This window comes from Zalophus californianus, chromosome 10 (assembly GCF_009762305.2).
Source record: "Zalophus californianus isolate mZalCal1 chromosome 10, mZalCal1.pri.v2, whole genome shotgun sequence".
Taxonomy (NCBI): Eukaryota; Metazoa; Chordata; class Mammalia; order Carnivora; family Otariidae; genus Zalophus; species Zalophus californianus.
In genome coordinates this window covers 14,437,729-14,453,413 of record NC_045604.1, presented here as the reverse complement: position 1 = coordinate 14,453,413, position 15,685 = coordinate 14,437,729, and the positions used below count along the sequence as shown (strand labels likewise).

The following is a 15,685-nucleotide window of genomic DNA, read 5'->3' as shown; positions in this document are numbered from 1 at the left end:
TGATGCAGATGACCACAAAGGAGCTGAAGTTTTCTGGGGGTAGAAGGGTGATTCTTAAATGTTGAAAGGAAAGGCAGAGATCAGGATGAGTAGAGGCACATGGCCACACGTCATGTGTTAGAACTGCCTTGCTAGGATTTTCAAACTATCCATGCTGTTCCCAGTGTGGAGGTGGTGGGAACTATGATGCCCACCCACAGTTAAGAACTACTACTTGAGTGAATCATCACAGTGAGGTAATGTGTTATTATCTCTCAGGTATACTGGAATGGAAAAAAAATACCTAGAACCACTGGGCTAGAGGGCACATGGCACAACATAAAAAGACCTCGTTGCCTTCTGCATAGAGGTAAGAACTGAAAGTTGGTAGAACAAAAGAAAAAGCACAGACAGAAGAGAATCTGACCAAGAATAAAAACAAACAGCAAACAAACACGAGAATGCCAATATCCAAGACAGAGGAAAAACAGAAGCCAGGAAAACAGCCGGGGCAGAGGAGTGGCTGCAGAGGAAGGAGAAAATGGAGACGGTACAATAATGAGAAAGCAAGGCGGCAGTTCTAATGGGAAGGAGCTAAAGTGACAAACGCCAAAGAGGAGCTGAGAAAGAGAAAGTTGAGAAAGGCTTGGATGAATCATTAGCCAGTTCAATGGCGACCTAGGAAGAGTATGATAGGAGTCTTAAAGGAATTTGAAGAGGATGGAAAAGGTAAGTCAATGAAGAAGAGAGTTACAGTCTCTGCTTCACCGAAGAGTCTTCTCAGCAGCATAACCAGAGACTCAATTGCGAAGGACCACTGAGAGCAGTGACTTAATTCTGATACCTCAACAGTGTTGGGTCCAACGACAGCACCTCGGAAAATAACCAAGACTACTGATCTACCTACTGGGAAGCCATTTCAGTGGGCAGGATGTTTTTTAGCATACAGTTGTGTTTTCAAACATTATTATTATAACCATTTGGATGACCTCATCATTAAAAAGCCTAAAAGTTGTTTTTTTTATAACGAAGCATTTAACCTATTAAAGTCTAATGGAACCATAAAACGTCATCCAGTATGTGACATTTGCAAAAAAATCCCAACCAAGTAATTAAATGCCCTTCAAAACGAACTAAGAGTAAAAATAAAATGAAATAGTTTGAGAATCTTGAACTCAGTAATACCTTCTATGTTGTTCTTTATCTTTACTCAGTACCACCATTCATACAGAGCATCGTACGTATCAACTCAAATAGATAACTTCCCAAAATAATGGATTTTAAGACAGGTGACAGTCATAAACTAATGTTGGCTGACATCAGAAGAGGACACCTACACCCTCAGGGGAGATAATTTGATGGAGATAACAAGCCAAACAAATATTCCACTACGAACACATAAAACCAATGGTATATATTCTAAACACAACTGAAATATATATAATCAAGTATGTGACCAGTAATAGTGATGCAAAGCCATTTATTTACATGAGTCAGACTGAAAACAACTTAAAAGTATATTTTTAAGACACTTCTGATGAAGGAGGGAAACTTAATGGATTATGAAGAAGGCGCTATCAGGAGGAAGAAAGAAGTAAGCCTTCTAGGTGGGACCGATTATTTCAAAATCTGAGAAGGAAAAATTGTTTGGTCCTATTTGGTGCTATTATACATGGTTTTTCTTTCTTTTCTTTTTTAAAGATTTTACTTATTCATTAGAGAGAGAGACAGCGAGAGAGAGCGAGCACAAGGAGGGGGAGCGGGAGAGGGAGAAGCAGGCTTCCTGCTGAGCAGGGAGCCCGACGCGGGGCTCCATCCCAGGACCCTGGGATCCTGACCTGAGCCGAAGGCAGACGCTTCACGACTGAGCCACCCAGGCGCCCTATATGTGGTTTTTCTTATGTATGAAAGAACGTGAAGCCACATTATCATGTCATTAAAAATCTTCCAGAGGGCCTGACTGCCTTCACTAAATTGGACAATCTCCAGATGGGCAAGGGCCACCCTCTACCCTCTCCTGCTTCCTCTGTCTATCCTGTGGGACTCCCTTTCTACAAGTCCCACTCTTGAAGGCCTGACTGTCTGCGGCTGCCAGCAAATACCACGCTGCTTCATGCCGTGCCACCCTTGCTCATGCTTTTCCTTTTGTCTAGAGCTTCTGCTCCTCTCTCTCCAGGGGGTAACACCTACCACTTGTGGAAGATGGATCTCAGGTCCCAGTCCTTGAGGGGTCACTCCTAGAGTTCAGTGAGATCCATTTATTGTACTCATTTCATTCAGACAACTCGGATTCCTCTTTTAGTCCTCAGTTAACACCATCTCCTTGCTGTTCTAAAGCTAGGTGAGATGCCCCTCACTTTTGTGTTCAGTTAGCACCTCTTTCCTAAAATTTGGCCCATTATGTTGTAATTCTCTATATTCCTTCCTGTAAGTAGTGTGTAAGCTCTTCTAAGAGCAAGAAGAAAACTTATTCAGCTTTCTAGATTTTATACTTAGCAAAGTGTTGACATATAGGTGCTACCTACTAAAATGTAAGCTCACAAAGATAGGGATTTTTGTCTGTTTTAGCCTGCTGGTGTATCACTAAACATAGAGAATGGTGCCTGGCACACAATAATTGCTCAATGGATATTTGCTACTTAATGTTTAAATAAATATTCCTAAACGGAAATGAACTGGATGATTGAAAGACATGCTCTAAATGTCCCCAAACTTAAAAAAATATAACATGTGCATAACATTGTAAACCAAGTGATTTTAAATTTGTATATAGCTGAAGAGTCCTATATTTATAAACAGGAAGATTATTTAGGCAAGTGAAAAACCTACAGCAGAATCAATTAATTACTTTATATGTGAACAAACACTCTAAAAGAGAGTCTAAGAAAATATGGAAATAATTTTAAGGGAAATTTTTTTCAAATGATTTTGTGCCAGACAACTTGGTAGGCAATGGATTTATGTCTCAATTATTCCTCATAGACGCATCCTTTCTTTATTAGACATTCTAGGGCAGTTAAATAAGGTCAAAAGATTTGACTTCTCTTTCTTGATGTAAGCATTGTACCACTCAGTTCATAAAGGTCTAATTAACAAAGCTTTCATTTGTTTGTATTCAATTAATCTAATAACAGTCAAGTTTCTATTAATGAGTAAATACTACAGCTAAGCTTATGTCTGACTTAGTTTTGCAAAACAGCACAATAGTTTCGGTCACCATACTGGAATATAATTTTCCTTTTATCAAGGTCATTTGGCACCAGCTTTTCATACCATAACTGCAGATGGTCATTTCATTGGTAAATATGAGAAAAATACAAAGAGTACAGACACATTAGAGACCTTGGGCCCTTGATTTTTATTTTAGCATTGAACTAAACCTATAATACTTCCTTTGAAAGACACAAGAATTAAATGTACCTAAATCTCAGTTTTACTGAGTTTTATCCAGTGGCTTCTAACACACTGGATAAGATACACTTAACTCTCTAAAGATGAGAAAATAAACAGCACATATTTCACAGATCCCAGGGAAAAGAATCATTAAATCTCAAGCACTAGGCTTTTCTTCAGCCAACTGTCAAGGATCAAAGGAAAAGCAATTGAATGGAAAAGGCACTAGACTCATACAGTTCTCTTCAGCCTGCCAGAGCCCACCACTACAGAGGACAGAGAAAATAACATCCTTAGGTTAAAATGCCTGAATTCTCAATTAACTATAATAGTGCTTCTGCGGTCAACACTACTTGAAAAGGGTTAAGGCAAAACTGTGCATTGGACATACACGGCAAGTTTTCATGAGAGGACCAAAAGAGAAACCATGGTCCATATAATGTCTTTGCACCCCTTGCTTGCTGATCAGGAAAACAGATTAAGATGCAAATATCTCATTTCCCACATTATACATTTAAACTTCACTTATGCACTCCACTTAAGTCATCTGCTCCCCCACTGACACTCCCCAAGTTCATGAAGTACCTGCAACATGAAGGTTTTATTGGAATGCAATATTGCTTTACTCAGCTGTGGAAAGTGATATACACAAGGGGGCAGTGGTATTTGGTCAGTAAGCAGGTTTTTTGTTGTTTTTTTCTTTTTCTCCCCCCCCTTTTTTTTTGGCTATCAAAGTTATCTTAAAATGTTTTGAATTTGAATACCTTGAGCTAGGCATGCCCTTTCTAGCCTGCAGCTACATCCCTAACACAAAGTTACTTCACATATATGTGTATGTATGTATGTATGTATGTATGTATGTATGTATGTATGTATTATCTGCCTGGCTCCTTAAGGCATTTGAGTTTTGGACTCTTGAAATGAATAATAATAGTTCCTTTACAGTTCACAAAGTCCTATTACATACCTTATTTCATCTTATCTTTTATTATCCCTATTTTAGGGATGAGGAAACTAAAGCTCAAAAAGTGATTTCTTCAAGGTTACCCAGCCAGTAAATCATGGATCTCAAGGGAAGTTATTCCGATTTCCAGTTCCATGCTTTTGGCTTGCATTCTATCAGAAGTGGCTAACATGTGGTTCTGTGCGTCATGAGGTGATGGGCGTGAGGCCTTTGAATTCCTGTGTAGGAAACAGACAGAGATGCCTTCCGGCAGGGAAGTTTTCAGATAAGGTTTTAACTAAAATGTATTTTGATGAATGGGTAAGATTTCCACAGACTGACATTAAGTGTGATGTTGCAAGTAGTGAAAATAGTTGGATCAAAGTGACAGAAGCTGGAAAGCGCAAGACACACTCAGGATGCATCAACCAGGGAGAATCGGAACATGGAGATGGGGAAAGATGAGGAGAAGCCCTAATGGCAAAGAACCAGACAGGAAGGAAAGGAGTTTACATGCTATTTGGGAAACCAAGGGGAGGCACTGAAAGATTTCAAGCTAAAAGTCAAATGGGTCAGAAGGATCACATTAGGATTTGAGGAGAGTAGAGGACAGGGTGAAAGAAAGTAGAGAATGAAAGGCTAAACAAGAGAGTTAGGCTGAGTCAGTGGCCAAGAGACGGAACTAGAGAATTGGGGAAAAATATGTAGATTACTCACTGACTTCCCTCAAAATGTTTATTTTGCTTGAAAACAGTAAAAATTTACCTGGCAACTCCTCAAACTATGGCTAAAACATTAACAAAATTTCAGCCTGCAGGATGGATTCACATTCAACTGGAAAAAGTACAGAAAGGCAGGTGGGGGCATGGGAAAGTCTATGGGACCAGGAATCAGCAGGTTGGTCCTGGCTCTGCCTCTTCCTAGTTATGTCACTTACTTGTCTTCCCAGAATCTTAACTTCCTCTTTTGAAAGGTGGGTAGAACAAACCTGTTGTCCTTCACAAAACTGACTACCATGCAAAGGTGACAACTGTGATCTTATAGCTGTTGTTAAAGTCTTCATAACTGACAGTAACACAGCAAAATCCTAACTTAAGCAACAAATTGACTCTGTATCATTAGCCAATGTTTATAAAACCACCACAGAAATAACACTCAAATCTGTTATTGGTGTTTTAAAAGAAAGGCGGAGCATTTCAGTTTATCATTTTTTATTTAAAAGAGCATGATTTGATTTACTTTCATATTTAACATGATGGGAAAATCAAATTAGGAAGTACATGTAAGTCGCAGATTACTTTTAAAGTTTTTACAGCTAGCTAAATTTATGAAAACTTGCCATTTGTTAATACAGAGATTAATTTGGTAAGCCCAAATGAATATTATACTTTGTATTAAAGAAGCCATATATCAAAAAAGTTAAGTTCACAGCTTTAAAAAAAAAAAAAGAAGCACTATTTTTAGATGAATAAGACAGACCTGTAATTCATGTCTGATCTTTGCCTTAGAAAAAGCATCTGTTTTCTTCACCGTGTAGTTAGCCCAAATAATGAATCCTATTTTGGCTATTCTGGCCACAAAAATCCCCTTTTTAACTGCTAAATTAATCATATGGCATCTTATATATTAGCAATGACACAAATTCGCTAAAGAGTTCCAGGTTTAATTCAAATGTACTTTCATTTCTAAGAGTATCCATTCCAAAAATCTACTTCAGAACTTTATTTGATAGAATCAAAAAGTATAGACTTAACACCAAACCTCGGAACATGTTCATTGCAAACACATTTTTATGTAGTTTGTGGGCAAGTCAACTGACGCTTACTTCATTTTTAAATTTTATATAATACCACAGTGGAGGTGGAGACAGAAAAAAAAAGGGTACCACTCTGAACTTCACTGGAATATCTGGAAGAAGGTATAAAATTCAGATGATGCGAGTCCGTGTTCACCATACAGTATTTGAAAGATTTATTTTAAGTCTAATGGTATCTTAAGGGTATAGGGGTGCCAGGGATACTCATGCTATCATGTATTAAAAACATCACAACGATTACATTCTACAAGAGAGTGTATGTGAAAAACCAATGTGATCGCACCCTCAGGATGTATTAAAAAAATAATCTTGAACGTGTATAGAGAGATTAAAAAGTGTCTCTGGAGATTAATAAGGGGAAGACCTCTGTGTAGGAAATAGACTGAACATAGCTGGTTACCTTGTGCTTCCTTTCACTGACACTTTTGGGTTACTGCAATCAAAAGCAAATAAAAGCAGACACCCAATATGATCAATATCTGATCCTAATTCAAATGGGCATTTCCTTTTTGTACTAAATACTTACATGAAATGATGACACAACCCCATGTATTTCTTTCTCCTCTTTTTTATTCCAAAATGGATCTATGGCAACAATCATCTAACAACCTCCTAAGTGCTTGTTTTATGAATCTGGCCCTTACTCAAGAAGGTGCATTGGGAAGTCTTTTAATCTCCTTCTGAAAAGAATTTCCCGGATTGCATTTAAGTTCAAGTTCAAGGGTATTAAAATGCACAAAGGAGAGTGAAAAAGGTGCTAGGTTATAGATTTTAACTTCTTAACTAGAAAACTGACTCAAAATAGATTTTCTAATTTACAATGAATCAAAAGAGAAAACATTAGACCATAGCAAAAGTGGCACAAATGTATCAAAAACCAAATGAATAAACATTTGAGGAGATTTATTATTAGAAATTGCAATAAATTTTGGAAAGATGAATTGATTTTAGTTAAAAGGTATAACTGACAATTTATTGGGCGGGAAGATGCATTATTTTCCAATTGTTATCCATCTACAGTAAAACTGATTTGTGTCCTATTGTATTTTATGGAAAAGGAGAGTGCAACTTTCAGTGATTTAGATTAAATGTATTAATCATAACCAGGCACTGTGAACTATATATCTACTATTAAAGAAGATTTTTGACATTTAATTCTGTAGCAATATTTTGGCTCTGTACCACTCTTCCTAAATCCAATTCCTGCTACAGTTGGCAGATTTCTCCCTTTTAATTTTATGAGGCTTAAAGTAGCATTTAACCACCCATGCGGTAAATAATGCGGGATTAGAAATATTTAGTGTTTTGTTTCCCTTTCAAGAGTGGTAATCCATCAAATCCAAAAACGTTCTCTAAAATTTTTCTGTATTTTTGGCAATCTCTAATATATGATATCATAAAAACTATAAAATTAAATAAAATGCATTACATAGCCAGAATAGATCTGCTTTCCTAAAGAACTGCCTTAACCTGAAAGACCAGGTAGAAACCTCTTTGAACCAGAAACGTGGAATCCTTACTGAAACACAAAACAAAACAAAATAAAAAATACGGATTAAAACGTGATAACTAGATTAGAATCTTTTAATTTTATTCCCCCAAGTAGCAAATCTTAATGAGGGTGTGCAAATAACTTTGAAACAGCTAAACCATTTAACATCTATCTAAAACACACATTCTTGCAAGACGAGGTATTAAAGTTATATAGGAAAACAATTAGTGAACACTTAAGATGTGCTAGGTATTTGGTTAAGCACTCATAAAAGTAAAAATAAATTTTAAGTTTAGTACATATATCACGTGATGCACATTTACTCCCAACAAATAAATTTAGTAATTTTTTTAAAACAAGTGAGGCACAAAACAGAAATGAACTGATTAACCTATGGAAGTTAATATTTTACCTATCATTTTGAATAGTTCCAGAACATTTTTATATTTAACATGTGAGCTTAAAAATAATTAAAAATTTCAATTAAAAAGTATATTCTGTTATTAAATCAAAATAACCACCAGAAGTAAAACTACTTTAAACAAAATCAAATTCCCATTTAAATTTTAATTCACATGAAATGTTAATTTTGGTTATTAGCGAGTCCAAATTATTACAACAGTCACACTATAACTGCATGCAGTACTTTGAGATCTATCAAAGTAATAAAGTAACCTGTCTAACGAGTAATTATCTATATTTAATCTATATATAAAACAAATGGCCCAGAAATGAGTAAAGTCTGTAATTCACTCAAGACACATGGATGCCATATATTCATGGTGAGAACATCTAATTTCTTCATACATATTCGTATCTTAATTGACTTTTAACAAAGTTTATGATTATGAGTGTTGTGAAAACAGTGTGCGTCCTAGTGTCTAAATGAAATCAAGGATTACCGACCAGCAATAAGATAATCTAAAAAGCATGTGTGTGTGTGTGTGTGTGTGTGTGTGTGTGTGTGTGTGTGTGTGTGTGTGTGTGTGTGTGTGTGTTTGCAGAAAAGTCCCTTCTCATATATAAAGTGTCTGCTTTGCCCTTCTTGCCCTTCACAGTGCTACACCGTGGAGCTGGGGAGCTGGGAGTTATATGTTGGGAAAAACAGGAGGAGAGAACTCATCCAGTCAGCTAGATAGCCAGCACCTCGAGGAGCATTCCAATGGAAATCAAGTCATTTCAATTACAAACATAAGACAGAATATATACAATATGTTAGTAATATATATAATACATGCAATTATTTGTTGAGGAAACAGGATGACTCTATGATTTTGTTTGATCAAGGAAGAGTTAGATTACTTGTATTTCCTATAAACAATCAACTCCAAAGGCTGGACATGTACTAGTATTTTATGAAGCTATCCGCAGAAGTAGATTAGGGAAAAGTCGTGATACTAATAAATATGAACAAGGCTAATACCAAATTTGCAGCATTATTTATTTCAATACAATCAGCAACAATTTAAAAGGGTGAATTAAGAATTTAGATGACAAAAATTCTTGACTCTTTCCTTGAAATGAGAACCCAATCAAATTTTGAAGAGGACAACTTTTACAAGCTGACAAGAAATTTAAGTTTCAAGCCCCATAGTATTTTCAAGACATATCACTGTAGTTTGAGCTAAAAAATACCTAAGAGAGTATAACTCCTGAAAATTTTTGTTTGTAAAAGGGTTGGAATTCAGACCTAGCTCTGATTCTTCTTAATGAAGCCAATGCTTGGAAAATCTGTGAATCCATAAAAAAAGAAAAGTTTTAAATGTCAGCAAAGACCTAGTAAGTTAAATCAACAGGTTAAATCAAAGGACAGGAGAGAAAACATATAAGTGTAAGAGATGACAGGAGGAACAGACAGCATATTTATATGATGCAAACTATTAAGTTGAAAAATAAAACAGATAACCAATTCAGCACATTGACCTTAATCAACCAAACTCAGAACGATCTGTCCAATATATTCATGAAAATAACCAAACTACCTGACTGAAATGTATTATTTCTAGGCCATTAGGCCCAGACATTTTTTTGAGAAATTAAAAATTAAGTGTAAATATATTTTTTACCCTTGAAGGGGAGGCTGTATAGCTTGATGTCTAAGTCTCTGGGGAGCTGCCCATGAGGTCAGAGTCTACATCCTGACACTACCAATTACTAGCTGTGGCCTTAAACAAGTCATTTAAGCCATTTGTCCCTGTTCCTGGTTTATAAGATAAGAGAGGAGAATAATATTTACCTCAGTAGGCTTTTTTTCAACATTAAATGAATTAACATACATAAAGAGATTAAAACACCACCTGGCAAATAATAAGAACTCAATAAATGTGAGGTAATATAATTAATAGCAATAAAATATTTCTGTCCTTTAATATTAGTTACATAAAAACTGATACGAGAAATAAATTATTTATCAATATACTAACATCAAATATTATGCAGCTGTTCAAACAAATGAATGAAAAATAAGTATAATTTACAATCTGACTTTTTTTTTTAAAGATTTATTTTATTTTAGAGAAAGAGAAAGAAAGACAGAGAGTTGGGGGGGGACAGGGAGGAGGGAGAGAGTTTCAAGCAGACGCCTCACTGAGTGTGGAGCCCGATGTGGGACTTGATCCCAGAACCCTGAGATCATGACCGGAGCTGAAACCAAGAGTTGGATGCTTAACCGACTGAGCCGCCCGGGCGCCCCTCTGACTTTTTAAGGTGTAAAAACCGAGGTGCAGAAGAACAGATGCTGTCTTTGCACAGACAGGCACGGGAGGAACTGGGTGTAGCACAAAGACCTTCCACTGGATATTTTTTGTCCTGTTTGACTTTTAAAACCTGTGCATGTATTACTTTTTTATAAAAATGGAAATTACAAGAAAAGGACACTAGGTGAGATTTCCCAGGATCCACAACCCACTGATCATACATTTATTTTAGCTCTCTCCCAGAGCCCTACTAAAATGACATGAAAGAATAAAAAGGTAAAATTCCACTAGGACAAAGAGAATAGGAAAGAAGATACCACCAACCAAGGTACTTCAACAAAATTATACGTGAAAATCAAATGGGTGTGTGGCTGGCTGTTCAGCTTTCTTTAGTGCAAGCGGGGGTGGGGAGAGGGTGGCAACAAAAAGCAAGCTGACTAAAGCAGCAGACTGCAGAAAGTTTCAGAAGTTGGAGGTGCCAGATACCTCCCAAACAGGGAGTCTATTAAGAAAAAAAAAAAAAAAAGTTGATCCCCTGATCCCAATCCTTAGCCACAGTCTTATCATATTATTACTGCTACCCTATAGCAAAGAAGAACCTCAAAACTTATCATTTAAATATGTTAAAACTATAATGAACACTGGGTGTTCATATATGCAAGTGATGAATCACTGAACTCTACCTCTGAAACCAATAATATTTTCTATGTTAATTAATTGAATTAAAATAAAATTAAATAAAAAAACCTAAAAAAATAGATAAATAAAAATAAAAATGTTAAACTAGAAAGGGGCCATTACTGATGGTGACATGATATACCTTTACTAGGTCAGGGGGAATTCAGTGAAAGTCAGCACACTGAATGCTCCGTCCTCTGCTTTGCAATTAGAATGCTGGCCAGTGGACTCAACACTGTCCCACCCACCACCCTTGAGGCAGGAGATTTTAGTAGGAGATTATTTCCAAGGGAAATCCCTATTGCAGGAACATTTAAGGATTCTCCAAGCAAAAGGTACACAAGCCCCGCGTCTGCACACTAGGCATTGAATCAGCTTTTCTTTAATGCTTTGTTAAATGAAATCCCATCCGCCATCACATCATAAAATACATACATAAAAGGACAACATAAAAACAATGAAGAATTTAGACACTACTCTTGGTAGGAAAGGATGTTACTTAAGGTTGAACTGGCTTCGTAACTAGTGGTGGAAAACTCCCTAAAAAACAGAGGGTGATAACCAGTAATCTCCACCAACATTCTCAAAATTATTAAGCACATCCTATGTGCCTGAGCTGGATGCCCGTCACGGGGGTGCTAAACGTACTTAACGGGTATAATGCAAACATAAGCAGAAGAATAAAGAATAAAACAGAGACAGGAGGGGCAATGCTGTTTCAGAAGATGGAATGATCTCTCAAATGTGAAGAGTTGGAGAAGGTTTTAAAGAAAAGGTAAAGAATGTGAACTGTTCCTTGAAGGGTATGAATCTAACAGTAAGGAAAGGGACGTACTGTTGTGAGCAAAGCTATAGTATGAATGAATGTGGCTGACCAGGGGAAAGCTGAAGGAGGCGTGGGCGTGTTGAGAACCGTAACCATCGGGGAAGGAGTGAAGTGTTAGAGTTCCTAGGTGAGCAGTAGGTAGAAAGGAACAAACCTAGATTTTATGATTAAGGCAGTGAAAACTATTTTTTGGCTTGGACTTAACAATGTTTTAAAAATATTTACTTGGAGTTACATGTGATATGGATCAGGGGAAGGAAAACTGGAAGACAGACCAGGGACAAAGCTAATGTAAGGTTATGAGTTAACTACCCTAAGGCACTGAAACGAAGGGGCTAACAGGAGAAATAAAGAAATAAGATTCAGACATGTCTAGATGTGGGAAGAGTGAAGGAATAAAGAGAACACATAAACTAAAATTTGAATTGAAGAATGAAAAACCACTTGGGATCAATGCTTCCCTTAACCAATGTTAGTTCTCCCCTCTCTGTCTCTTTCCCAGTTAATTTTTATTAACCAAACTGTAAGGTACTGAGGCTACAGGCATATCTTATTCATTTTTGTATTCCTGGCCTTTCCCACAACAAAGACATCACGAGCCTGTGTGTACAACTGAACCAAGAAATATGTGGCTGAAAATACACAGGCAAGACACACTGAGTTTCTGAGTCAGATGAAACATACTTATTTATTCATCCAACAAATGATATAAGACACTCTTATAAAATGTTTTTGTGGATCAAAAAATTAGAAGAGTCTATCAAAAACACATGTAAATGAAATGGAATGGGAGGAAGCCTAAGTAATAATTGTTTACTTTTTAAAGACTGTAGATTCTAAAGAAGTACTTTTAGACTACAGACTTCAAAATCTATACAAATCTGAAAGACCTCAAAAAGACCAAGTGCATGCTATTAAATATTCCTACAATTCTACTGCAACCTAAAGATAAATGCACCTGCAACGCTATCATGGTGAACTGTCTATAACCAATGATCAGATTTAAATATGAAATTCTAAGAGGACGATGTTATATTGGGGATGGCTCAAGTCATCGCTTTTTTTTTTAAGAGTTTATTTATTTATTCATGAGAGAGAGAGAGAGAGAGAGAGAAGCAGAGGGAGAAGCAGGCTCCCCACTGAACAGGGAGCCCGGCAGTGGGGAGCCCGATGCAGGACTCGATCCAAGGACCCTGGGATCATGACCTGAGCCGAAGGCAGATGCTCAACCATCTGAGCCACCCAGGCGCCCCAAGTCATCACTTCTTTTGTATCCAAAGAGATCATGAAACTTCTACTTTATTCCCTCAAGAAGCACTGGTCAATGTTTTAGACAACTGTCATTTAACAACAAACATTTTACAGGTTTTACTGGCTTAAAATATTTATAAATAACTTTTGGCCTGCAACTCTGGTTTGTCAGAATCCTGTTGCCTGGATGACAGGCAACAAATACCTGCTTGGCATTTTCTAACTATTGTACAGGGAACCCCTTTTATTTATATGACTTTGTGAATTCTCATTTGTTCAAATTGACCTTCAGTTGGAAGATTTGCAGTTGACTTCAAAGAGAAAGCGCTTGTTAAATATTTTTTTTTGGAAGTGTTTTACCCATCACTGATTTTGAATTTTTCTGGTATTAGATATCTGACATATCTGAAGACAAATTAGAAAACTAAGTTTTATAGACCATCAGAATAATTATATCAGCAACATATAAAACAGAAAACCAAAGTTGAAGCTTTGAAGAAAGTGAAATGTATGCAACATTTGTTTCTCCGATTCTGACTAAAAGAAATAAGGAAGGAAGGAAGGAAGGAAGGAAAGATGAAAGAAAGAAAGAAAGAAAGAGAAAGAAAGAAGGAAAAAAAGAAAAGAAAGAAAGAAAGAAAAAAAGAAAGAAAGAAGAAAGAAAGGAAGAAAGGAAGAAAGGAAGAAAGGAAGAAAGGAAGAAAGGAAGAAAGGAAGAAAGGAAGAAAGGAAGAAAGAAAGAAAGAAAGAAAGAAAGAAAGAAAGAAAGAAAGAAAGAAAGAAAGAAAGAAAGAAAGAAAGAAAGAAAGAAAGAAAAAGAAAGAAAGAAAGAAAAGAAAGAAAGAAAGAAAGAAAGAAAGAAAGAAAGAAAGAAAGAAAGAAAGAAACAACAAACAAAAGTAATGGGGACTCCAGCAATGTTACCACCATTTTAAAGAGCAACAAGGAAGAGAGGTATTGAGTCTCCATCTGTGGAATCAAATGGTTACCAATCATCAGTCTTAATTTCTAAAGAAAGAACATTTTTAGAACATTATTTCAAAGGTTTCTCAGGATACAAGAGAGTAATTTAAAATGATAAACATAATCCTGACACTTTCTAAAAACCTCAAATGTTTGCTTTTAAGGAGATTCAAAAAAACCCCCCAATCTTTAAACAAGTCATTTTTCTTTACTAACAGCCTGATAACCTAACAACTTACGCACAAATGGCAAAATGAAAAAAGATTTTAAAAAAGAAAGTGTGGCAGTTCATGTATTTTTAAAAATGTAATAGAAAGACTATTCGCCGTGCACAATATTTAGGTGGCCACAAAGGCAGAACTACTACATCACAATATTAAATTTCAAAACAGACATCATGATTAAATCCAAAGAAGAAAACCAAACACTGTATAAATATTTGGCACCTGTAAACTTTCTTTTAATAAAAAAAATTCAAAAGCATCAATAGTAATATTGTTCTTTGTAAACAAAAATGACATTCTTTTGTAATGTACATGCCTACCTACAGTGACATTTAAAAACTGTCATCAGTCTGGTCAGGAAACAGGAGAAACCTCTAGGACCTACCCCCAACTTCTTGAATAAACGGGTTTCAGTAATGCACACCCTTGTTTCTTTTCCCAGGTTGTTCTAAGAGGGATGAGAAGAAAGCACTAGATTAGCCAAGGCTGAAAATTATTCCAGCCTGCAAATCATATTACCTCCAATCACCTTCATGTTCTGTAATTTTGTCACATTCCCCTGTTGAATCTTCTCTATGGCCATTTCTATTTACTTACTCACCCTCCTCCCCCAACCAAGTTTATTTTTACTGATTAAAATATAAGGTCCTGGAACCTTTCTGCCTTGCTCACTACTTTAACCCCCACGGGCTAGAACAGTATCTAGCACACAGTACAGACTCAATAAATATATTTTGCATGAATGGATACTACTCAAAAGTCAATCAGATTATTGAGTCCAATAAAATATAGTGGTTCAGTCTACTCTGGATCCCATCTACTAGGGGACAGGGACAGACCGTAGATCCCTAATCTTATAACCACCCAATGTACCCTCTATACTGCTATCCATGTGATCTCTCAAGACAAATCTGATTACCTTAACCATCCCTGCCCCCCAAGAGATTACATCAGTTTGCATGCATTCCCATGGACCAGAGTCTGAAATCATCTAATTCCAGTCTACCTCACCAAACAAACCCTGTCTACCATATACTCCTCCACACAACATACCTTATATATACTTCAGCAACACTGGATTCAGTTTCCTGAATATACCATGTGGTTTTAAACTTAAGCCTTGCCCATCCATGCAGGTCTGCCAATTCCGTCCCCAGTGAGTTGGTAAGCTAACTCATACCTGAAGTCCCAGCTAACAAATCTTCCTCCTGTATGAAGTCTACCCAAGTTCCATTAGAAATGGGTAGGAAAGGGGCACCTGGGTGGCTCAGTTGGTTAAGCGGCTGCCTTTGGCCCGGGTCATGATCCCAGAATCCCGGGATCAAGTCCAGCATTGGGCTCCCTGCTCAGCAGGGAGTCTGCTTCTCCCTCTGACCCTCCCCCCTCTTGTGCTCTCTCTCTCATTCTCTCTCAGATGAATGAAT

At 36.7% G+C, this 15,685-nt stretch overlaps 1 protein-coding gene across 2 annotated transcripts in view; it reads right to left on the bottom strand.

Moving 5' to 3' along the window:
- GPATCH2 (G-patch domain containing 2) overlaps positions 1-15,685 on the bottom strand; it is a 175,000-nt gene that overhangs the window by 132,253 nt on the left and 27,062 nt on the right. The window lies entirely within an intron of this gene.